Source organism: Solanum stenotomum, chromosome 9 (assembly GCF_019186545.1).
Source record: "Solanum stenotomum isolate F172 chromosome 9, ASM1918654v1, whole genome shotgun sequence".
In the NCBI taxonomy this organism is placed as follows: Eukaryota; Viridiplantae; Streptophyta; class Magnoliopsida; order Solanales; family Solanaceae; genus Solanum; species Solanum stenotomum.
In genome coordinates this window covers 19735378-19762254 of record NC_064290.1, presented here as the reverse complement: position 1 = coordinate 19762254, position 26877 = coordinate 19735378, and the positions used below count along the sequence as shown (strand labels likewise).

The following is a 26877-nucleotide window of genomic DNA, read 5'->3' as shown; positions in this document are numbered from 1 at the left end:
CGAGTTAACACAATATTAATAACATTTTACATTTTATTCTAAATTTCATCAGAAATGTTTTATCTGAATGAATTATCATTTATATAATAATGAGTTATCACGTTTAATATTCCATTGAGATGTGTTATGTTTTAAATATCAATATGTATTTGAAAGAAAACATTAATATGGCATAAAAATAAATAGAATTTAGTTCTTAGTGGTGAATTTTTATTAATATTTACTCCTCTTATCATGACCTCGACTTCGTGAGTGGCACCCATACTAAACCTCCTGGTGGGAGAATCAAGGACTGACTGAACACTTTTTAAATAAAACAAAGTTTGTTATAAATAATATAGAACAGCTTAGAAAACTAAAGAATTGAGTTCCCATTAACTCAACCCAATAATCCAAAAACATTTAATGCGGAAATAACCCCTAAGAACTAAAAGATACCATACCAAAACTCTAATAATCAAGATCGTAGATGCAATCCTTAAACTAAACATAAAACCAAAGTATAATGCTTGTGTCCGAATAGATTGACAAGAAAATCAGAGGAATCCATGACAGCCTCAAAGATGTAGCTCACCTTACGATTCAGAATCAAGCATCCCTTAACTGATGTCTTGGATCAACCATTTGAAGATGTCTTGTACTCAACAAGGAAAAGAACATGTGCAACATGGGTATACAAACCATGGTGTACTAGTAAGATCACACGGCCAGTCCAAGATATTAATGTAAGCAATTCACTACAATACATATAACATAGAACAATGCATATAACAAACAGATAGACTCTTAGTCACGTGTCATAAAACAACAATTCTGGGATGCATATCCTACATGATTGCAAATGCAAATGTCTGGTCCTCTCATTGAACCACAATCATATACCCCGTCCTTTCATGAAACCAAAACCCAAACCGATAGAGTTACAACGCGGTACCTGGTCCATCCATAGAGAGTGTACCAGTATAGTACCCAAGCCAACCAACAATCATGCATAATCACACACACAATAAACAATACCACTTGAAAAACATAAGCCGCAATAACAAGTTTGTAACACCTCTAATTCAAAAGAGTAGAAATTTTAGTTTTTCTCACACCTGGTGCAAGCACAGACGACACCACCGACGGTCTATAGGTCAGACCACAGACCGTAGGTGGTGGCGTCATTGGTCAGCTTCAAGTGGTAGGAATTGTCAAGTTCAAGTAATTTGTGATGGTTCACCATTCTGGTCCGTCGTCCTATACACGAGTTATAAGTCGGTCTCGTAGGTGAGTTCCAGACGTAGTAAAAGGTTAGAGCAAAAATGGAGACCCCCGACTGGGCATGTATTGCCCGTAGATGGATCCACGGACTATACATGGGTCCGTCATTGGGAGCCCAAAATGAGGGTCTCTGAACTCATCGACGATCAACCAGTACGGTCTGTCGTCTGACCAACGGACCGTAGGTCGGGTCGCTGGTGGGTTTGACAATTATTTTAAGAGCGGCTTTTGGGTATTTTCTTAATTATTTTAATTCAATATTATGTTGTTTTACCCTTTATTATAAGCCCTATATAAAAGTTTTAACCCCAAAATCTTCCAAATCAATTCATTCTCTCAAACTCTCAAAAGAAGAACAAGTTATTCTCTCAAATATTTCTCTCTCTAGAAACTTGAAGAAGAAGGCCAAAGTTTCAAGCCAAGACTCCACTTTCAGCATAAATAGTAAGATTTTGGCATCAAGGTATGATAGTTTTCATCTATGGAGCTCTTTCCTCCATAGAGTTCCTAAATTCCCCAATTTTAAAGTTAGAAATCTCCAATTCAAGTTAGGGTTTTCTTCTGGTCACAGGTTCTTTCAATGTTGATTTATTTGATTGTTTTATGATCTATTATGAATGAATTGAGATAATTCCATATTTTTAAGATGAATCACCCTGAACTCATGCTTAACCTATGTCTTCTAGATTTTGAGGATTGAAAGTTGGTTTTTAACTATGGCAGGTGAATTATGAAAATATGTATGTTATCATGAAATTGATGAAATATGATATGAGTTGCTTTGACAGTAAAACATAAATGTTGATTGTTGTTGTTAATTGTTGTGAAAGGATTTCTCACATATTAGTCAATGAATGAATGTGAAAGGTTTTCTCACATAAAGGATTCTAAGGTTGAAAGGTCTTCTCACATAAAATGAATCAAAGTTAAGGAGCTATTCTAATGATGAGGCAAGAGGCGATTACCTATAACCTCTAATGATAAGACAAGTGGAGATTACCCATGTCTCATGAATGTTAAGAAAAGTTAAGAATAATGGATATTCTGTGGGAGTTATGCTTCGCACCAAGTGGACAAGTGGAAATTACCCATGTCCCATAAACTATGTGCCACCATTACTTGTCTAGATAGACATTAGCTAGTGGAACCACGTAAGCTTAAAGCTCATTGTTCTTACCTTGGCAAGTGAGAATGCCTCTTTTCGGTGAGGGGTAGACATCGAATTCCATGTTGATAGCTCACATGGTCTTAAATGTCAGTTAAAGGTAAATCTCTCACACTAATAAATCAAGGTTACTTCAAGAAGTATATCATGCATGTTTTAAAGATGTTTACTTACATTGACTATGTTTTTATGACTTATGTTTTCTAACCCTTTTATCTCATGTCTTATCTTGGTCATTGCATATTATGAAAAGGTCCTTTTTAGCATAATTACACATGTTTTATGCATTGCTATCATACTTGGTATATTTTTTTGTACTAACACATACTTTTGCCTACATTCTCACAAATATTGGGTTTGACGTTCCAGATTTGCATCTCAGTGGCTAGGGATCACTTAGTAGATATCGAATATTGGTGAGTCCTCATGTTCGGAGGACCAAGACTTTATTTCATATTGCCTTTACATTTAAGTTTTGTATATGACGTACGGGTTACGTCCCGATCACATTTTTGTATTAGATGGCTTTGAGACATTGTTAGACTTTTGCTTTATTTTATAAAACTCTGAATTGTCTCTTAAATTCTCTGGAATTTCTATATCTTTAAATTTTTTGTGCATGCTAAGTTGCTTGTGTAGGACCTCTCGGGGTCCTATATGTCATGTTATGACTAGGGTATACTTTGGTTCGTGACAAACTTAGTATTCAGAGCATAAGGTTTAGAAAGGTCCTAGGATGTCTTATTAACCACATCGAGTAGAGTCTTGTTCATAAGTGTAAAGCGGACCACATTTACAAATAGGAAGCTATAAGATGATTAGGAAACTCCACTTATTTTAGTACTCTATGTCGTGCGATAGAGTGTAACTCTATAAGTCCTTTCTCCTAATTTGGGTCCAGTGCATTTCAAGAAATGACCCCTCGAAGATCTTATGTTAGGAGAAATGGGAACAAGAACGTGGAACAAGAGGCTCCTCCTCGAGCCCCTCAAGTTCTGGTCGATCCTTTGGTCGAATAAGTAACTAATGCGGAGTTTATAGTGGCTTTTCAAGTGTTGGTTCACGACATGATGGCTCAAGCAAATAAGAAGGTTGTAGTCCGTATGAACCCCAATATGGGTACGACGGCAACTTGAGTGAGAAATTTCACTAGAACAAATCCTCCGACAACTAGAGTGAGAAACTTCACTAGAATGAATCCCTTGGAGTTTCATGGTTCTAAGGTTGAAGAAGATCCTCAACAGTTCATTGATGAAGTGTATAAGGTGTTGATGATCATGAGAGTCACACTAGTAGAAAAGGTGGAATCGGCCGCTTACCAACTTAAGGGTGTTGCTCAATTTTGGTTCAACCAATGGAAAGAAGGGAGGGTAGTTGATGCGGGTCCTCTCGATTCGGAAAATTTTAAGGTTGTTTTCCTTGATAGGTTAATTTCCCTTGAGATGAGGGAGGCAAAGGTGCTTCAATTCATCAACGTTCGTCACGAAAACATGAGTGTGAAGGAATATGCTTTGAAATTCATACAATTGTCTCGATATGCTCCTAGAATGATTAGTGATCCTAGGGTAAGGATGAGTAAGTTTGTTTCGAGTGTGTCTGAGATGGTGGTTAAGGAATTCCATACCGCCATACTTATCAATGATATGGATATTTCTTGTCTCATGGTTCATGCTCAACATATTGAAGAGGAGAAACATAAGGAAAGGTCTAGGGAGGTGAAGAAGACAAGGACCGGTGATGGTAACTTATTACATTCAAGATTTGATGGACACAGTCGTTCTATGTTTCGGAAAAGGTTTACGATCAAGGTTCCTTCAATTCGCCTCCTAAATTCAACATAGATAGGGTGTCTAACCCTAAGCCTCAAAGAGGGAATGTTGGTGGATTCATTGCCTACTTGTGCTAAGTGCAGAAAGAAGCATGAGGGTAGATGTCTAGCGGGTTCTAATGCTTGCTTTGGTTATGGTAACATGGATTACTCTTGAGTCAGTCCCCGTTGTTAGTTTCTAGAAGTCGATGATTTACCCAGTGTTCCTCCCAAAAGGGAAATAGACTTTGGTATTGACCTTCTCCCAGATACACAACCTATCTTTATTCCTCATTACCGAATAGCTCCAGTAGAACTTAAGGAATTAAAGGAGCAGTTCAAAGATTTATTGGATAAGGGTTTCGTCTGACCTAGTATCTCTCCATGGGGTGCTCCAATCTTATTTGTTAGAAATAAAGATGGTTTGCTCCATATGGGTATTGACTACCAAAAATTGAACAAGGTTACCATTAAGAACAAATATCCTCTCTCAAGGATAGACGATTTGTTTGACCATCTTTAAGGGGCAAGTTACTTCTCTAAGACTGACCTCCGATCGGGTTACCACCAATTGAGGGTGAAGGAGGAGACATTACGAAGACGGCTTTTCGAACTTGGTATGGTCATTATGAGTTTTTGGTGATGTCCTTTAGTCTGACTAATGCTCCGACTGCATTTATGGATTTGATGAATAGGGTATTTAGATAACACCTAAATATGTTTGTGATTGTGTTTATCGATGACAACTTGATCTACTCAAGGAGTGAAGACGAGCATACCAATCATTTGAGGATTGTGTTGCAAGTCCGCAAGGACCAACGACTCTTTGCAAAGTCTAAAAAATGCGAGTTTTGGCTAGGTCTGTGGCTTTTATTGATCATCATGTTTCTAGTAAGGGTAATGAGGTAAATCCTAAGAAGATGGATCCGGTTAAAAGTCATCCTAGACCTCTATCCTCTTCAAATATTAGAAGCTTCTGGGTTTAGACGGTTACTATATAAGGTTTGTTGAAGGATTTTCTTCAATTGCCTCTCCATTAACGACATTAACTCAAAATAAGGTTAACTTTATATGGTCGAAAGAGTGTGAAAAGAGTTTTCACGATTTGAAATATAGACTTACTTCTTCCCCGGTGTTGACCCTACCGGAAGGAACCGATGGTGTTGTTATTTATTTCGATGCTTCTAGAATTGGGTTTGGATGTGTCCCTATACAAAATGGGAAAGTCATTTCATATGCTTCAAGGAAACTTAAGATTCATGAAAAGAATTATCCTACCCACGACCTTGAACTAGCGGCAGTTGTGTTTTCTCTTAAGATTTGGAGGCATTATTTGCATGGTGTTCATGTAGATGTGTTTACCGATTAGAAGAGATTGCAATATGTATTTAAGCATAAAGTTCTAAATCTTCGCCAAAGGAGGTGGCTTGAGTTACTGAAGGATAATGACATTAGTGTTCTTTATCACCCCAGAAAAGTAATGTGGTGGCAAATGCTCTTAGTCAATTATCAATGGGTAGTGTTGCTCATATTGAGGATGATAGAAAGAAATTGGTTTGAGATGTTCACAGATTGTCCTGTTTGGGTGTTCGGTTAGTTGACTCTACCAAAGGTGGTGTCGTGGTTCATAATGGTTCAGAGTCGTCTTTTGTGGCAAATGTAAAAGCAAACCAATGTCTTGATCCAATTTTGGTTGAATTTAAGGAAGCGGTGCTTAAACATTCTGTAAAGGCTTTCTCCCTAAGGGGAAATGGTGTGCTTAGGTATCAAGGTCGTTTGTGTGTTCCCAATGTTGACTACTTGAGAGGGCAAATCCTATAAGAAACCCACGGTTCTCGATATTCCATTCACCCCGGATCCACCAAGATGTACCGTGACTTGCGGGAGATCTATTGGTGGAATGGGATGAAGAGGGATATTGCGGAATTCGTGGCTAAGTGTCCTAATTGTGAACAAGTAAAAGTTGAGCATCAAAAGCTGGGAGCTTTATCTCAAGACATTATCATTCCTACTTGGAAGTGGAAAGATTTGAATATGGACTTCATTATTGGGTTGCCTCGCACCCGGCGGTAAGATGACTCGATTTTGGTTATCGTAGATCGTATAAAGAAATTGGATCATTTCATTCCTGTCAAAGGTTTTTATTTGGCGGAGGATTACTCTAAGTTGTACTTGAGGGAAATGGTTAGGTTTCATGAAGTGACTTATCCATTATTTTCGATCGTGGTACCCTATTCACTTCTCAATTTTGGAAATCTTTCCAAAAGGTTCTTGGTACTCGTGTTAATCTTAGTACAGCCTTTCATCCACAAACCGATGGGCAAGCGGAGCATACTATCCAAATTTTGGAAAATATGATGAGAGTATGTGTAATTGACTTCAAGGGTAGTTGGGATGATCATTTTCCTTTGAATTAGTTTGCATACAACAATTGTTATCACTCAAGTATTGGCATGGCTCCATTTAAGGCTTTATATGGTAGGAGGTGTAGATCTCCTATAGGTTGATTTGAAATAAGTGAAGTTGCTTTGATAAGTCCCGAGTTGGTAAATGAGGCCATGGAGAAAGTTTGGCTTATTAGAAAAAGGTTGAAAATGGCTCAAAGAAGACAAAAGTCCTATGTAGATGTTAGAATAAGAGGTCTTGAGCTTGAGGTAAATGATTGGGTGTACTTGAAAATTTCACCTATGATGGGTGTAGTGATATCTGGGAAGAAAGGAAAGCTTAATCCCCACTATGTGAGCCCATATCAGATTTTGAGACGAATTGGTAAGGTTGCTTATGAAGTTGATTTGCCTGATGATTTGTCATCGATGCATCCGGTTTTCCATGTCTGTTTGTTGAAAAAATGTGTTGGAGATCCGACATCTATTATTCCCTTAGAAGGTTTGGGAGTTAAGGAGAATCTTTCTTATGAGAAGTTCTGGTTGATATCTAAGACCGGCAAGTTAAGAAGTTGAGAAACAAAGAAATTGCTTTGGTAAAGGTTCTTTAGAGGAATCAATTAGTTGAGGGTGCTACTTGGGAGGTCGAGGCTGATATGATGTCTCGTTATCCTCATCTCTTTCCTCCCGTCCCTACTCTAGCTTGAGGTATTGAGTTGTTCCTCATGGTTTACTCTTTTGGTATCATGTGTCTTAGATATTCCCATGATTTTCTCATTTATGCATGTTTATGAAAAGCTTAAATTTGGAGAAAATGAGTTACTTGACTGATTTCTACATGTTTATGTGCATTTGAGTATGAATTTCATATAGACTTCATGATATGATGTTTTGAACATACTTTAGATTGGAGTTGATATTTCCTCCTCGGATATGTGCATTTATTTGATAGCATTCATGTTGAGTTGTTAGATTAAGTTCCTACCATCCTTATGATGACTTGAATCCCATTCAAGGATGAATATTCCCAAGGGGGAGATAATGTAACACCTCAGATTCAAAAGAGTAGAAATTTCAGTTTTTCTCAAACTTGGTGCCGGCACAGACGACACCACCCATGGTCTGTAGGTCGGACTACGGACTGTAGGTGGCATTGTCGTTTAACAGATACAAGTTGTAGGAATCATCAAGTTCTAGTACTTTGTGATGGTTCACCAAGACGGTCCATCGTCCTATGCACGAGTCATAGGTAGGTCTCGTAGGTGAGTCCCAGACGTAGTACAATTTTATAGCCAAAATGGAGACCCACGACTGGGCATATACGACCCGTAGATGGACCCACAGACCATACATGGGTCCATCATGGGGAGCCCAAAAATGAGGGTCTCTAAACTCGTCGATGATCAACCAGTACAGTCTGTGGTCTGCCAACGGACCGTTGGTCGGGTCACCAATGGGTTCGGTAGTTGTTTTAAAAGGGGCTTTCGGGTCTTTTCCTAATTATTTTAATTCATTACTATGTTGTTTTACCCTCTAGTAAAATCCCTATATAAACATTTTAACCCCAAAATCTTCTAAATCAATTAATTCTCTCAAAATCTCAAATGAAGAACAAGCTATTCTGTCAAATATTTCTCTCTCTAGAAGCTTGCAGAAGAAGGTTGGGGTCTCAAACCAAGACTCCAATTCCACTATTGAAAGTAAGCTTTTGGCATCAAGGTATGATAGTCTTCATCTATAGAGATCTTTCCTCCATAGAGTTTCTAAATTTCCCAATTTGAAAGTTAGAAATCTCCAATTGAAGTTAGGGTTTTCTTCTATGTCATGGGTTTCTTTCAATGTTGATTTATTTGATATGATATATTATGCATGAATTGAGATAATTTCATGTTTTTAAAATGAATCCCCATGAATCCATGCTTAACCCATGTCTTCTAGATTTTGATGATTGAAAGTGGGTTTTGAACTATAAAAGGTGAATTACGGAAATATGCATGTTCTCATGAAATTGATGAAATATGATATGAGTTTCTTTGAAAGTAAAGAATAAATGTTGATTGTTGTTGTTAATTGTTGTGAAAGGAATTCTCACATAATTACTCAATGCATGAATGTTAAAGGTTTTCTCACATAAAGGATTCTAAGGTTGAAAAGTCTTCTCATCTAAAATGAATCAAAGTTAAGGAGTTATTCTAATGATGAGGCAAGAGGCAATTACCCATGACCTCCAATGATAAGACAAGTGGTGATTACCCATGTCTCATGTATGTTCAGAAAAGTATAGAATAATGGATATTCCGTGGGAGTTATGCTTAGCACCGAGTGGACAAGTGGCGATTTCCCATGTCCCATAAACTTTGTGTCACCATAGGTTGTCTAGATAGACATTATCTAGTGGATCCACGTAAGCTAGAAATTCATGGTTCTTACCTTATCAAGTGAGAACACCTCTTTTTGATGTAGGGTAGACACCAGATTCCATGTTGATAACTCACATGATCTTAAATGTTGGTTAAAGGTAAATCTCTCGCACTAATAAATCAAGGTTAATTACTTCAAGAAGTATGTCATGCATGTTTTAAAGTTGTTAGCTTGCATTAACCATGTTTTTATGACTTATGTTTTCCAATTATTTTATCTCATGTCTTAGCTTGATCATTGCATATTATGAAAAGGTCAATTTAGCATGATTTCACATGCTTTATGCATTGCTATCATACTTGGTACATTTTTTGTACTAACGCATACTCTTGCCTATATTATCCCAAATGTAGGGTCCGACGTTCAAAATTCGCATCTCTGTGGCTAGGGATCACTTAGTAGATATCGAAGATTGGTGATTCCTCATGTTCAAAGGACCAAGAATTTATTTTATATTGTCTTTACATTTCAGTTTTGTATGTGATGTACTTATTACGTCTCGATCACTCATTCATATTAGATTACTTTGAGACGTTGTTAGACTTCTGCTTCATTTTGTAAAACTCTAATTTGTCTTTGAAATTCTCTTGAATTTCTAGTATCTTGTTTACGCATGCTAAGTGGCTTGTGTAGGGCCTCTTGGGGTCCTATATGCCATGTTACGCTTAGGGTATACTTTTGGTCGTGACAAAGTCCACTGTGTAAGATTACCCACATGATGTCATTTCATATATCTCTCTATATATTGACTAACATGCATTTCATCAATGTCACTACAAAGCAGTAGACATGTATACATATATAAACTAGAAACATACAACTGTCACCTACTTTGAATCAAGCCTCTTGGAAACTCTAAAGAACTCGAGCATTCCTCTTTCTAAGTGTCTTGACTTGTTCTTGGTGTAAAACAAATAATTAAATCAATAATCAATCACTAATGTCCTATAATTTACCCTGATTATTGAGAAATCCTAATTCTAGGCAAATATATGATCATCCTGACAAACTCAAGACTTTTTCCACCATGGAATCATGTCAAAACACTCCCCTAAGATAAATAACCTAGATTCTAAGGCTTAAGAATCGATGCTCAAGGTTGGCGGGTCAAAAACTTACCTTTACCGACGAATTCCATGGAAAATGAGTGCTAACCATCTAAAATCGCCCCTCCCAACATAAAATCCCATTTATCCCCGCTATAGCGGTCTGAGTGTCATTATAAAGGTACGCTCAACAAAACTTTAGAGCCACAAACAGCGGGAAAGGCCATTTTTCATAACACAACTTGTTCCCCTGATGTCCCAACATATACCTTCCACGCCAAGATCAATTTCGGGAGCTTTACCTATCCAAATTCGATTTTGAAAGGCCATATAGGCTCCTTATTGTCTTGGCTAAAATAAAACACCAACCAAACCTCACACCCCACGCCTTATTGGATAGCCCTAGACCTCACCTGTTCCAAATTTCATATGAGGTTGACCTAGGTAAAAAATAATAAGTCACTACACGGAAAATTTTCTTGCCCAAATTCTTTCACTATTGTCTTACTCATAATAACTAGGTCAAGTTTTTATAATAGATACCATCTTTCTGGGAAAATGGATCCTTCATTCCTAGGTTCTTCTTCTTATTGTTTTTTCACTTATGTTGTTTTCTTGTAAAGCTCCCACATTCTTTGAATTTCATGAAAGTTTGTCTAAATCTTGATTAAATTCAACATTTTGAAATACCCAAAAATTGAAAATAATGTAACTTTTTAGTTTATCTATTAATTTAATATGAAATCGCCATTCTATTAGTTTATAGAAGACAAAAGGACTATAGCTTCATATGGTAGTAGCCATCTGTATGTGAAGTTTGAGATGAATTGTTTGATAGAAAGGCTGCAAGTTAGGGGGGAAATTGTAGGGTCCATACCCATTAAATGTAGATAAACATAAGGGAAGTTGAATTGCAACAAATGATGAAAAGTTTGTTGCTTATTGTTGAAATCAACACATGCTGCAACAAACCAAAGCTCACCATATTCTTTTCAACCAAAATCTTACCAAGATATCTGCATGTTGCAAAGTTTGAAACTTTTGTGTTTCATGATGTCACTGGTGACATCATTAGGAGAAAATTTCTTCTATGAATAGAGAGTCTAGCTCATTTTAACAATACACCAATTCACAGAGAAAGGAAAATATAGAGAGCTATGAGGTTTCCATAGACTATACAAGAAAATAGTGTGTGAAGAAAAATAGAGTGTGAGCGATAATTTAGTAAGGTGGTAAATCAAAAGTGTTATTCCTTTTGAGTGTGTAGTAGTCACTTTGAGTATTATATTCGTGACTATATAGTGTAAAATTTATTACTATAGTGATATCAGTTTCTCCACTTGGCCTATGGTTTTACCTTATTTAAAAGGGTTTCCACGTAAAATTCTTGGTGTCATTGTGTTTCCATTTTACTTTCATTATTTTGACCATCTATACTTTTGTGATAGTTCGCGTTTTCCCAACAAACATGTATCAAAGCATTGGTTTGCAATAGCTATATTTTTTGGAGAAAAAATGGAAGTCAACACAAGTAGAATGGTTACTTTGAATGGTGTTAATTATGCCATTTTGAAGAGAAAAATGGAAGATCTACTTTTGTCAAGAATTTTTATCAACAAGTCTTTACAACGGTACAACCTAATAATCACACAGATGAAGACTGGAATATGTTGCATAGACAGATTTGTGGATTTATTAGGCCATGGGTTGACGATAATGTATTGAACCATAATTATGGAGAAACACATGATCAAACCGTATGGGAGCATCTTGAAAGTTTGTATGCTCGAAAACTGGAAATAATAAAATGTTCTTGATAAAGCAGATGCTAAGTCTAAAATATCATGATGGTTCTCCAATGAAAAATCGCCTGAATAATTTTCAAGGGATCATGAACCAATTATTCGTTATGGGCGTCAAGTTTGATGAAGAAATTCAAGGCTTGCTTCTACTAGGTTCCCTTCAAAACTCTTGGGGATGATTTAGAACTTCATTATCAAATTCTTCTTCGAATAGTGTGATCACTATGGATTTTTCCAAGAGTAATCTTTTGAACGAAGAGATGAGAAGAAAATCGCTAGGTTCTTCTTCGTCAGATGTCCTAGTAACTAGCCCTAGAGGGAGAAACAAAACTTGTGTTATCAGAATAGAGAACAAAACAGGAGAAAATCCAAAGGCATACTTATGGATATTGAGTGTTATCATTGTGGCATGAAAGGGCAAACAAAGAAGCTTTTCCAGAAGTTGAAGAGGGAGAACAAAGACAAAGAGGAAACTAAAGAAAATGGCGATGAAAATTGCATAGCCACCTTCACCACCGAAGATCTTGTTATTGTCCTGATACAGATCTAATAAGTATAGCTTGTGATGAGTCAAGCTGGGTTGTGGACACTGGTGCCGCATCTCGCGTGACATCAAGGGAGGTTTTTTTTCTCTTCTTATACTCTTGGTGATTTTGGAACCCTAAGTATGGGTAATGAGACTATATCTAGGGTATTTGGTTTTGATACAATTGGTTTGGAAACTAGTGTTGGAACTTAACTAGTTTGAACAATGTGAACCATGCACATGATGTTTGTATACACCTGATTTCTGTTTGTGTTTTGGATTATGAAGGATATGTTAGTACCAATGGTGATGGAAAATAGAAACTCATTAAGGGTTCCTATATTGTGGCTCGTGGCAACAAACATTGTGGTCCATACTGGGCTACGACTTCTACTTTTGTTGATATGGTAAATGTAGTTGAAAGCGATAGCTCTTCAACGTTATGGCACAAAAGGCTTAGCCACATCAGCGAGAAAGGACTTAATGTTCTAGCCAAGAAGAAATTATAATCAAATTTCCAAAGTGTTAAATTAGAAAAGAGTGAGCATTGCTTGGCTGGTAAACAAAATAGAGTTTTCTTTAAGTTTAACCCTCATTTAAAAAGACAAGTTGATTGAGTTGGTGCACCCTTATTTATGTGGTCCAATGAAGGTAAGGACATTGGGTGGTGCACTCTACTTTGTCATATTTATTGATAATTGCTTGAGAAAACTTTAGGTCTATGTCTTGTAGACTAAAGACCAAGTGTTAGGTGTCTTCAACCAGTTTCAGGCTTCAGTTAAAAGAGAAACTAGAAAGAAACTAAGATGTATTTGTACTGATAACAGTGGTGAATATTATGGACTCCTTGACGATTACTTCAATCATCAAGGTATTAGACACCAAAATACTCCTCCTAAGACTCTCCCAGCTTAATAGCTTGGCTGAGAGGATGAACATGACCTTGATGGAAAGAGTTAGATATTTTCTTTCTAAAGCAAAGTTGCCAAACTCATTTTGGGGTGAGGCTTTGTTGACCATTGCACATGTTATTAATCTACCTCATGATGTTACTCTGCAAAGTGATGTTCCAAATAGAGTTTGGCATGGAAAAGATGTTTCATATGACCATTTGAGAGTATTTGATTGCAAAGCTTTTGTACTTGTGCCGAAAGATTCAAAGTTAGATGCCAAGACAAGGTAGTGCATCTTCATTGGATATGGCCTTGAGGAATTTGGTTACAGGTTATATGATCCAATTGAGAAGAAACTTGTGAGAAGCCAGGATATTGTTTTCATCAAGAATCAAACCATTGAAGATATTGACAAATCGGAGAAGCTAAAATCTTCAATTCTTGATGGAATAGTTTACTTGATGAAGTTTCTCACATAAGTGTGCATGATGTTGGGGGGCTTGATGATCATGGTGACTCCCAAAATCATGTATTGAATCATCACGTTGATATTGATAATAACAATGATGTTGTTATTGATGATCCTCTTGCTGATGAAGTTGTGGACGAATCAAATATTCTGCTTAGAAGGTCCACAAGACAACGGGTTCCTTCCTCTCGTTATTCACCTAATGAGTATGTGTTACTTACTGGTGGGAGAGAACCTGAATGTTATGAGGAGGCCATGGAAGATGAGAAGGATCCACGGATTTAAGCAATTAGAGATGAGAAGAAGTCTCTGAGAACCACACTTATGATTTGCTGAAATTTCTCAAGGGCATGAGAGCTTTGAAGAACAAGTGGGTGCTCAAAGTTAAAGTTGAAAAACACAACTTGAAGCCAAAGTACAAAGCTAGATTGGTTGTTAAGGTATTTGGTCAAAGGAAGGGCATTGACTTTGACAAAATATTTTCTCCTGTTGTGAAAATGTCCTCCATTCGTACAATTCTAGGTTTGGTTGCAAGTCTTAATTTAGAGATTGAGTTGATGGATGTGAGGATGGTTTTCCTTCACGATGACCTAGAAGAAGACGTTTATATGGAACAACCTGAGGGCTTAAAGTGAATGGTAACAAAAATTTTGTGTGCAAACTTAAAAAGAGTCTCTATGGCCTATAGCAACCTCCTAGACAGTGGTACAAGAATTTTGAATCTTTTATGGGGAAGCAAGGCTATAAGACGACTTCTCAAACCATTTTATATTTGTACAAAAAATTTCTGATGATGATTTTATCATCCTCTTGTTGTATGTGGATGATGTTTTGATTGTGGGAAGGAATACTTCCAAGATTGACAAGTTGAAGAAAGAAAGAGTTGTCAGTCTTTTGCAATGAAATACTTGGGTCATGCAAAGAAAATTTTGGGCATGAGAATTACTCGTCTTAGAGATGAAAAGAAGATTAATTTTGTCACAAAAAAAGTACATTGAATGAGTACGGAAGTGCCTCATTATGAAGAATGTTAGGCCTGTTAGTACACCTCTTGCTGGTCATATGAAGTTGAGCAAGAAGATGTGTCCTACAACTAAGGAGGAAAAAGGGAGCATGGACAAAGTACCATATTCCTCCGTTGTCGGAAGTTTAATGTATGTAATGGTATGCACTTGACTTGATATTGCTCAGGCCATTGGTGTTGTCAGAAGGATTCTCGATAATCCCAGAAAAGAGCATTGGGAAGTTGTAAAGTGGATATTCAGGTATCTTAAAGGAAGCTCAGATGAATGCATGTGTTTTGGAGCATCAAATCATATCTTAAATTGCTATACATATGCTAATATGGAAGGTGACCTTGATAACAGAAAATCCATGACTGGATATTTGTTTACTTTTTTTGGGGGGGGAGGGGGGGAAGCTATATCATGGCAGTCGAAGTTGCAGAAGTGTGTTTCACTGTCTAAAACTATAGTTGAGTATATTGTGGATACTGAAGCCAGCAAGGAGATGATATGGCTCAAGCGATTTCTTCACCAACTTGGATTGCAATAGATGGAGTATGTTGTCTATTGTGACAGTCAGAGTGCGAAAGACTTGAGAAAAATCTCCATGTACCATGCAAGGACAAAACACATCGACGTCAGATATCATTGGATTCGTGAGGAAGTGGAGAGTGAATGTTTTCACGTTAAAAAGATCCACACAAGTGAAAATCCTACAGATATGCTGACCAATACGATACAGAAAGACAAGTTTGAGTTATGCAAAGAACTTGTCGGTATGATCTCTCTCTAAAGAAGATGGAGATACCTCTTTCTGGTAATGTGTCTGGCTGGCTGGGGAGATTTGTAGGGTCCATACCCATTAAATATAGATAAACATAAGTGAAGTTGAATTCTAGCAAATATTGAAAATTTTGTTGCTTATTGTTGAAGTCAACACAAGTTGAGCCAAACCAAAGCTCGTCGTTTCTTTTTAACCAAAATCTTACCAAGATATCTGCATAGTTACAAAGTTTGAAACTTTGATGTTTTCATGATGTCACTGGTGACGTCATTAGGAGCAAATTTCTTCTATAAAAAGAGAGCCTTTCTCATTTCAACAATACACCAATTAACAGAGAAAGAAAACTATAGAGAGCTATGAGGTTTCCATAGACTATACAAGAAAATAGTATGTAAAGAAAAATAGAGTGTGAGTGATATTTTAGTAAGGTGGTAAATCAAAAGAGTGTTACTCCTTTTGAGTGTGTAGTAGTCACTTTGAGTATTATACTCGTGACTATACAACATAAAACTCCTTACTATAGTGATAATCAGTTACTCCTCTTGGCCCGTGGTTTTTTCCCTTTTGAGTGTGTAGTAGTCACTTTGAGTATTATACTCATGACTATACAACGTAAAATTCCTTACTATAGTGATAATCAGTTGCTCCTCTTGGCCCGTGGTTTTTTCCCTTATTTAGAAGGGTTTCCACGTAAAATTATTGGTGTCATTGTTTTCCTATTTTATTTCCATTATATTGACCATATATACACCTATGTTAGTCCACGTTTTCCCAATAAAAGTGTGAGAAGAAAGAATAGGAAAGGCCAGCTTTGATGTGGGAAGTATGGGAAGAAGAAAACGATACATGCCTTGTTGAGAATTATTCAGATGATTTAGACTTGGATATTTAGAACGTGTGTCTATCTGAAACTGCCGAGCCACCATCAGATTTTATCTTGCCACTTTTGAGGTACAAAAAGGAGTTGTTGGCTTGGTCATTAAAGCAAGAAGAATCTACATTCAAAGGGGGTATTCTTGCTGATGAAATGGGAATGGGGAAGACTATTCAAGCCATTGCACTTGTGCTTGCTCAGTGCAAATCAAAGAAACATTCCAGTATATTGTTGTCTTCACCCAGAAACTCCCAACAGTAAAACGACCTCTTGTTGTATGTCCTGTGATTGGAGTAATGCAATGGTCTCGCGAGATAAACGTTGCAACACTAAAGAAAGCAACAAAACCCTTGTTTATCATGACTTTAATAGGGAAAAATGTATGTACAAATTGGAGGAATAGGACTACACTATTGAGGCTGACTAAAGGACAAAAAATTCAAGGCATAACAGCAAGAACTCAAAACCACGGGTAAAAATGTTGGGCTAGAAAACAGATTCTACAGAAAAAATTGAGACACAATGGTTCTGTTGATAATTCAATGTTGGTGAAGATGTGTCCAGGAGAAGGTCAGATTTGCATTCACTGAAGTGGATCATATCATTTTGGATGAGGGAAGTCATACATTTACAGATCCATGGATTTTGTTGTTCGTTTTCTTCAATTGGTTTCCCTGTATATGGTGTTCACTTTGCTGTTCATATGATCTTTTGATGTAACTTGTAAGTACCAGATATTCTTCGAGCTTGTTACAAATCCTCCCCTCGTAAGTTAGCTTTTCGGTTTAGTTAGGCCCAAGTAACATATCTTACAAAGCTAGAGTTGAACAATGGTGGTTCATAGAATGTGAAGAGTCTTATATTGGCTCTTAGAACACCATGAAGAGTCTTATAGTTTAATTAAACCATTACAATTAACTACTGAATAATGTTGGTGAGAGTACTATACATACCTCTAGGACATTTAGTATTGCAAAGCACTTGATTATAGGTAGACATAAGGTTCTTTTTTTTAAATCTCGATTCCTATCACTGAGGGTGAAAAATGCAATGGCTCAAGATCTATTTTACTTAGTATCTGCTACTCTTTGCTAGTCAACCAATGTTATTGAAACTGTCTGAAATCTCTTATTTAATGTGTTCTTTGATAAATGTCATGTACAGCAGCTTCTCAACTAAGTGTGCACAATGCCACCACAAACTTGCACACCACTTTCTCTGGTGGAATAGAGTAAGTTAATAATATTGCTAACATGGTAAAAGTTGAAACGTCTTCTCTTTCTAGTAAATTGCAAAACCTTTAGAATCAATTCAATCCAATACGACTGCTAGAGATGCGATAGTTTTGTTGAAGCACAAAATTCGGGAAAATCTATTGCTAAAACGTACCATAAAGGAGAGAGCTGCTGATCATGCACTTCCCTTGAAGACTGTGAGTTCTGTCTTACACTAATAATCTTCTCATGGGTGTAACTTGTGTTTTCTGCTGCAATTTTTCTGTTCACATTAAAGTTGCGTTTTCCCATCGAATCTATTTCATGAGATAGGATCATTTTTGTTTTCCTTTTTTGGCTGCATATACTGTTTTCTTGTCTTATGCATGAAGTACTTTGTTGGGATTTATGCAGTTTTGATGATTGACAAAGAAAGACGAAACACGTCAGTCAATATGGTCCAAAGGTGCACTGTCACGAGCAGTTAAATTCAAGAAAGATTTTAGAATGAACAAAGACGAGTGCAGAAATAAAGAAATGGATAATGTTAATTTCGTGAGAAAACCCAAGGAAATAAACATCTGATGAATTGAAGAGAAAGAATCAATGAGTTTGATTTGAAGAAGGAGTCTAAAGAGGCAAGGAGTTTTAATTGAAGGAGTCTTACTTAAAGTAGAACTCTTCAAATTACTGTTGAATTGAAGTGTAGGAGTTTGACTACAATACAAAAGAATCAATGAATGTAATTTGAAAAAGGAGTCTAAAGAAGCAAGGAGTTTGAATTGAATAATGAGTCTTACCTGAAGTAGAACTCTAAGTCAAGATAGTTCAAGTCAATGAGGAGTTTGAAGTAAACAATAATTCTATGAAGAAATATGCTTAAATAGAGGTGAAGTCGTCCAGAATAGGTGTGCACTTTTAGAGCAAAAAGAGCAATTGAGAAATTGACTTCGCAAGTGCTACCAGCGAACTGAAGGAACACATAGAAGGAACACATTGAAGAACCTAATCCTTCTACAGAGTTTATGTGTTAGGAGTTTTTCTTTGTGATTGAGTCTTGATGTAATCTTAGTTCAGTGAGTTATAAACTGAATTAGAAGTGTTTTCTTCATGTTGTGATAACTCGAAGAGTTGGAAACACATACCTTGGGAGGTTTGTGTTGAAGGTTAGGAGTTAGAGTTAGTTCCTAGGATTACAAGAGTTGTAATCTAAATCCATAACTTGAAGTTAAGGTAGGTTGCAAAGTTTGTAATCTATCTTTTGTGGAGGCTCAGTGATTTAGTGAAGTTGGAGTTAAATCTTGTAGGGGTACAGGTCGTGGTTTTTTACACCTTTTGAGCTGGGTGTTTTCCACGTAAAAATATTGTATTTTTACTTACTGTCCTTACTGCTTTGTTGGAACACGTTAGGCAACTTGTTTCACACTTAGGCGAAAAGTTAAAATCAGTAAATTACTAGGTCGTGCAGACTATCATTCTTGTTCTTAAGTAGGTTTGGTACATATTGGGTTAGTTTCTAGGTATACTAAATACATAAGATCTTACAAGTCTTTTTCTTCCCCTAAAATTCTCAATCATTTGAGTCATTACCTCGCCTGCAGAAAGTACGAACAGGATATTTTTATTTGTAACCATATCTTCCCACATTGTATTTTTTGCAGATATCCTTGGGATGGACCACTGAGGAAGAACTATCGCTCTATAAATACATGCCTACAGCAGGTACCAAGACAATATTGTATAGAAGTTTTTATGCTAAAACTTCTAAATCAATTTATCCAGTTTTTATTGGAGTCAAGGTATTTAGTGCAAATAGTAGAAGCATTCTTTATCCTTTTGTCATGCATGTTCATTTGATAAATAGAGATTTAAGGCCAAATTAGGATAAGTCATCGAGAATCACTGGATAATATACTCACAGAAGAACTAATCAAGCTATCAATTGTTTGATTTTGTATTATTCCTAGATCCTAGTCTGATCTATCTATCCTCACTCTAATTTTTATTGCTTTCAACATCTTCATGTGTATTCTTGTTGTTTGATCCTGCTTATATATGATTGTTCTGCCGCTGCTTTTATAATTTCATCTTTTGTTTCCTATTCAATTTTCTGCTGAAATTTTCATATAAATGTATTCTCGTTATAGTTTCATCACTATAGTATTACATTGTTTTAGTATTATTGAAGTCTTAGATTGGAAATTTGGATGGGTGGATATGTATTTGGACGATAATAATGGACAGTTAATACAATTTGGAGTAATTACGTATTAAATCCTACAGTCAAATCTAATTATCTAAGTAAATATTCCGAAAAGCTCATAGAAACTCATAAACTGAGAAGGTTCCATAGTTGTTGAGTCAATTCCTTTTTTTCTAATTGAATTTGTTGATCTTCCTTTCTCAATGCAACTAACATTTGGTTGTCTCAAGTTAACTTGCAAAGATTATTCATTCTGCTAGTCAATTTTGTTACATTCTATGTGGAATAAAAATTCAAACACCCCACATTATAATTCTATCAACAAATAAACAACCGTTGGTGCCTTTTAAGTTAACTAAAAACTCTCCATCAGTATTATAATGTGTTAAAGGGAGTTACTAATTCTGCTGTCAAAGGGTTTAGATCCTCTTGAACAAAATTCACCACGATGATTTCCGCACAGCACTAAAATAGACGCTCTGGTATACAATTACATTTTACACTATCATCATATTCTCCTAAGTTTGCTTTGTCTTACGTGTTTCTTTGTTTTCACAAAGAGAGGAAGGAAATGTGGTGAGGCCTAGTTTGCCACCTGAATAAGTGAGGCATATGCATTAAATATATTCCCCATTTCAAGTATGAAAGGAATGAAGGCCTAGTGTGCTTAACTATTTGATTCTTCTACTACAATAATATTGCTACAGTATTTCTATTTTGATATTACGAAACTTTGTAACTCTGTTGTTTTGATGATCCCAACAAACAATGGGATCTGGTCCCATGAGCTACGCATGTTCTTTGTCAAATGGGGAACACATGTAAAGCTGCCAACTCTGTCATGGTTGGTGAGCATGGAAAAAGAAGATAGAGCCCCAGCCAATGGGAGGACACTAGGTTATTTTTGTTCAGAGGATAATATACATTTGTTGATATGCATCCGACATTATCAAGGAAAAGTGCCTTTGTCTCTCTCAAGAAGACCACAAGATTTCAAGAACTGCAAGGGACCTGATAGAGTTATCAAGTGTGTCTTTTGTTGTTGATCAAAAGTTTGTGTTGTGCGTGTTTCAATTTGTAAGATCTATTTCTAATCTATAAAAGAATAAATTGTGTCTTTATCATTCCAGCGAACAATGAGCATAGTTAGAATTAACTGTGTAGTATGTGATTGGAGTCTTTATTAATAAGAGTTAGTTGATATAGTGGGCAATCGAGTTATGGCTTTGGCTCTTTCTGTAATAGAGGTGTTACAGGTGGTAGGATTAAGAGTTTGATCCTCGTATAGTTGTTGGAGTTTGTATTCACTTGTTGCTTGAAGATAGTGAAAAGCAATTTGAAAATCATGTTGGGTAGAGGTCGTGGTTTTTTCCTCCCTTGAGCAAGGAGGTTTCCACGTAAAACTACTTGTTGTTCTTATTCTGTACTTTAGTTTTTTATTGCATTTAACTGTGACAAGTGATAAATTGTGAAATCTAAACTGTGATTTTCAAATAAAATACACAGCCATTGATTGAATGCTACAGGGAACTTGCATCTACATATTAAGAGATAAGAGTTTTTTTCTATATTGAATGAATGAATCAGATTATCACATAACCAGTCACAGACCTCCTAGTGTTAGGACAAGAAGCCCAGTCAGAGTCACAATACCCAGTCAATTCTGTAACTTCACCTTTTTTCAGAAAAACACCAAGACCAGGAGACTTCTTAATGTATCTCACAATTCTAAGAGCTGCATCCTAATATGACATCTTAGGGTGTTGCATAAATTGACTTAGAGTTTGAACTCCAAATGCTATATCTGACCTTGTTATTGTTAAGTAAATCAACTTCCCTATTAGTTTCTGATATGTTGTGGCATCGTCCAACTCTGGATCAGAATTATCACATGTGTGTTGATCAAAAACAAGACTAGTGAACTTGTGGTTAAATTTAACAGGAGTGCTAATTGGTTTTGCACCACTAAGGTCAGTGTCTGCAATGAGTTATAGTGCATATTTCCTTTGGTTCAACAAGATTCCATCCTTGGACTGCATCACCTCTATTCCCAAAAAATACCTCAGCTTTCCCAAATCTTTCATTTTGAAGTGTTGATGTAAAGTGGACTTAGCTTCAGCAATCATCTTAGAGCTTGTGCCAGTAATCAACAAATCATCAACATACACCAGAAGCACCACCATATCACCCCATGCTTCCTGGTGAACAAAGAGTGGTCATGAGCACTTTGACAGTAACCTTCTTTCAGTAAAGCATCAGTGAACTTAATGTTCCATTTTCTAGATGCTTGCTTCATACCATATAGGGACTTTTGGAGCTTACAAACTTTGTGGTCTCCTTTTCTGTGAAACCCAAGAGGCAAATCCATATAAACATCTTCATGCAAATCACCCTGCAGAAAAGCATTACTCACATCCATTTGACGAATATCCCAGCCATAGGAAGCAGTTAAACTGATGATTGTCCTGACAGTCACCATTTTTGCAACGGGTGAAAAAGTTTCATGGTAGTCAAGTCCTTCCCTCTGAGTGTATCCCTTAGCCACTAGTCTGACCTTAAATCTATCCACCTCACCATTAGACTTATATTTAATTTTGTACACCCATTTTAAGCCAATGGCCTTTGTACCAACAGGCAAATCTACAATATCCCATGTGTGGTTATCTTCTAAAGCTTTAATCTCTTCTTGCATAGCTGAAACCCATCTATCATCCTGAGATACTTCCTTGAAGGATTTGGGTTCAACTAAGGTTGAAAAACACTGAACATAGTCCTGATATCCTTTGGACAAATGAGCATATTGCACATGATATGTTATAGAGTAGAGGCTTGACATAGATGGGACAATGTAGTCTTTGATCCAGATAGGGGGCTTGGATGTTCTTCCTGTCTTTCTAGATACAGGAGGAATAACTATGTGTTCCTCCTGAGGTGAGGCTGCTGGTTCATGTGCCTCTCCAACAGGATGCATGCACAGGTATGTCCTGAGGAAGTGTTGCAGACTCTATCTCATTAACAACAACTTGTTCCAATATGGATGCATCAGGTGGAAGATCAACAAAAGATAACTCAGAAGTTTCTGGTGAACTCATGGGTTGTGCAACATCAGTAGGGACTACATCAATGATATGATCAGATGAGACACTTACATCCTGTAGAAAAGGTGAGAGTAGAGGAAGGGGATCCTGTGACTGATCTCTTTGAAAAGGAAAAATGTTTTCTCTGAATGTGACATTCCTACTTATGAATACAGTCTTAGTTTCCAAATCATAAAGTTTGTAGCCTTTTTGAGTGGAAGAGTAACCAATGAAAACTGCCTTCTTAACTCTTGCAGCAAACTTATCTCCTTTTGGCAATGTAGTGGCAAAACATAAGCAATCAAACACCCTTAAGTGATCAAGATTAGGAGTCCTCTGATACATCATCTCATAGGGAGATTTCCCATTCAACAAAACACTAGGTAATCTATTTATAAGATAAACAGTAGTCAACACACAAGTACCCCAAAACCTGCTAGGTATGTGTGATTGTATTTTCAAAGCTATTCCTATCTCTAGGATGCCTCTGTGTTTCCTTTCTACAATCCCATTCTGTTGAGGTGTATATGGACAACTACTTTGATGAACGATTCCATGATTAAGCAACAAATCAATCATAGAAGCATTGAAAAACTCAGTACCATTATCTGATCTCACAACTTTTATTCCAATACCAAACTGATTACAAACCATAGAGAGAAAATGCTTGAAGACTACCACTACTTCTTTCTTAGATTGTAACAACATCACCCAAGTGAATCTACTATAATCATCCACAATAGTCAAGAAATAGTGCTTTCTATCATATGTAGGATGCTTATGAGAACCCCATACATCTAGCTGAATCAAGTCAAACAAACTAGCAGATTTAGAAGTACTAACTGGAAATCTTAGCCTACATTGCTTAGCTAATGGACAAATCATGCACTCTTGCTGTATAGTTTCATTCACCTTATGTTTCAATGTCTTCATGATTCCTACAGAAGGATGTCCCAGCCTTAGATGCCACAATCTCTGATCATCCTCAGCCTTGATAACTACTCCAAAGGTAGGTGTTATGTGATTCTTTAGGATATAGAGTCCATCCACCTCTCTACCAATCCTAATCACCTTCCCATTGGAGAGCTCCTGCAATATACACTGGTCAGGATAAAATGACACCGCACAATTGAAATCCCTGGTGAGTTTGGAGAATGAACGCAAATTGAATTTAAAATCTGGAACATGCAGCACATCTTTCAACCAATGGTTTCCTAAGATCATTGTGTCTCCAGTATGTTCAATCTGAATTCTATTGCCTGTGGGAACTTAAACCTTATTGTTCTTTGAATTATCTACAGATTTTGACTTATTCAAAAGTGCTTCACAATATGCTACATGATGTGAAGCTCCTGAATAAATTATCCAATCAACAGCTGGAAAATCAGTTCTTACAACATTCATACCTGCTTGTGCATTGGCCTTGCAACTACCTGTTGGATACAACTTCTTCAATGCTTCATTGTATTGATCTCTGATAGAATAACCTCCTGGAAAACTGAACTTCCCTTCTTCATTACTCTCTGCTTCAACTGTGACATTATTAACCTATGGCATGAAAACATCAGGTTGTGATTTCCTCTTGCTTTTGAAGTCTGCTAGAAAGCCTATTATCCTGTAGCAAGTGTCTTTAGTATGTCCTTTAAAACCACAATGTTCGCAGATAATAGTTCCAGATCTCCTGCCCTGTGAGGATTGCCCTTGATGATGAACTTGTGATTGGTTGTGTGAAGCCCTTCCTGATCCTTGATTATGATAGAGATTGTTGGAAACATTAGAATTTCTCCCTGCGAGCATTGTTAAAGGTTCACTTCCTGAATCTGTATTGCCTAATTGTCTCTGACTCTCTTCCTGTATAGCCATAACATACGCCTGATTAACGCTAGGAACATTCGTATTAAGTAAAATAGAGCTTCTCACTTGAGCAAAACTTTCATTCAATCCAATCAGAAATTGAAGTAACCTCTGCTGCTTGAGGTGTTCAACATAAGGCATTGATGTCTCACAATCACATGAAGGATTCGGCACCATTACATCAATCTCATCCCATATGTCTCGCATCTTTGAATAAGTTTGTTACAGAGTTTGTTCCCTGTGTTAACATACTAATCTTCTTCTACAGATAAAAATCCTTGTCAAGTTCGATTTGTCAAATCTCTCTTTGAAATCCTCCTAGATCCTCTTTGAACTCAAAGCATAAACTATGCCAGTCATTAATTCAGGTGCAACAGCTGCACTAATCCACGATAGTACTACAGCATCACACCTCTCCCATTTAGCTAACATAGCTCCTTTGTATAAACTTCTCGCACACGCCATAGTTCTCAGGGCCTGTGAGCTTCATCGGAATTAGAGCAACTCCAAGAGTATTTGAAGCTTGCAAATGCAGCGGATGATTATGATCTGTTTGAGGATCTACTGGAAGAACCTCTGTGTTTTGTGCATTTTGTGTTTCATCCATTATCGAAGCTTGCGAACTTGAATCTCGAACTCATCAAGCTGAATAATGCAAACGATGATCTGATCTCAACCAAAACGCTTTGATACCATGATAAATTGTGAAATCTAAACTGTGATTTTCAGATACAATACACAGCCATTGATTGAATGCTACAAAGAACTTGCATATACATATTTTTGCTTTGAAGAGATAAGAGTATTTTTCTATATTGAATGAATGAATCAGATTACACATACATGTATTATATAGTAGGCTCACTGACTTTACTCCCTAACTAACTCACATGTGCCATGTGCTCTTTCTAACAAACTCTTAACCACCTATAACCACTTTAAATGCACTGTATTGCAATGCTTCAAACGTGACTGCTTTCTTCTTTCTCAATAACAAGGGCCTGGTCCTGTAGTGTGTGGTGGACTCGTACAAGTTATCTAACTCCTTCATGAGTTTCAAAGTGAAGGATGTCTGATAAATACATGCTTGATGTTCATTTCTATTTCTTTTTTTGAAATGTAGAGAGAAGAAATTATGTTCATGTTTGAAAGAGATGGCTCTGCAAAAGGAATACTTTTCAACATGTTCACGCCGTTTTTGGATTTGATACAATATTCTCTTCAGAAGGTAAGATATTTTTTTGTTGTTCCTTTCCATTTCCCGTCCTTCTTTTAAGTTCTTGTCAGTTTGTAACAAAAAAGAAGCATTTCATATGTGTGTTTTGGCAGTCAGATATCAAATGTGTTCAATTAGTTAGATCCACATCTGTTTCTGCAAGAGAGGCATTAGTTACCAAATTTACTGGGTATCTAGATTCCAAGATATTGCTTACGAGCATCAAATCTGGAGGTGTTTCCCTCAATCTAACAGTAGCATCACATCTAAGGGATCTATTTTCCTTCACTGTGGATATCTACTTGTTTCATTCCTGTTGCCCGTTAGAAATCCTGTTGTGTTTTTCATTTGATATATAAAGAACAACTACTTGTATTCATCTATTAAGTAAGTGCATGAAAAGTGGCTCACGTCTTATTGCCCTATGCCTAAGTTTTCTTGATGGATCCATGCATGAATCCTGCACATAAACCAGTCAGGTGTGTTTTACATTTCTTGTATTGTTATACCCTTGAATGTCTCTTATTGTCTTCTCATTACAAGGATTGTGAGATTTATTATCAAGGATACAATAGAAGAGACAATCTTAGAGTCGCAAGAGAAAATGAAATATCTTCAAAGGCAAGTCCCTATTTCTTAAAATTTTAGATTGTTATATATGTTCTCTCACAAACCAGTTTCCTATTCCATTTTGTTTTTATCCTCTAACATAATGAACTTCTAAACTTGATTGCAGGATGATCAGTTATTCTTTTGAGGTTTGGAACAAATTGGAATTCCAGAAGTGGTAATGGTTGTTTGAGAGATTTTTTTTAGTGTTACAGAATGTACATAGACACAGATTATCATATTGTATAGAAAAAAAGCCAAATGCC

The 26877-nt window shown here is 36.6% G+C and overlaps 1 long non-coding RNA gene across 1 annotated transcript; it reads left to right on the top strand.

Annotated features, from left to right (window-relative positions):
* Positions 1-16898: 16898 nt before the first annotated feature.
* Positions 16899-26624, top strand: LOC125876669 (uncharacterized). Its single transcript, XR_007447522.1, has 5 exons — positions 16899-17161; positions 17603-17870; positions 19314-19374; positions 25910-26014; positions 26546-26624. It is a non-coding gene; the product is annotated as an uncharacterized LOC125876669 (long non-coding RNA).
* Positions 26625-26877: the final 253 nt, after the last annotated feature.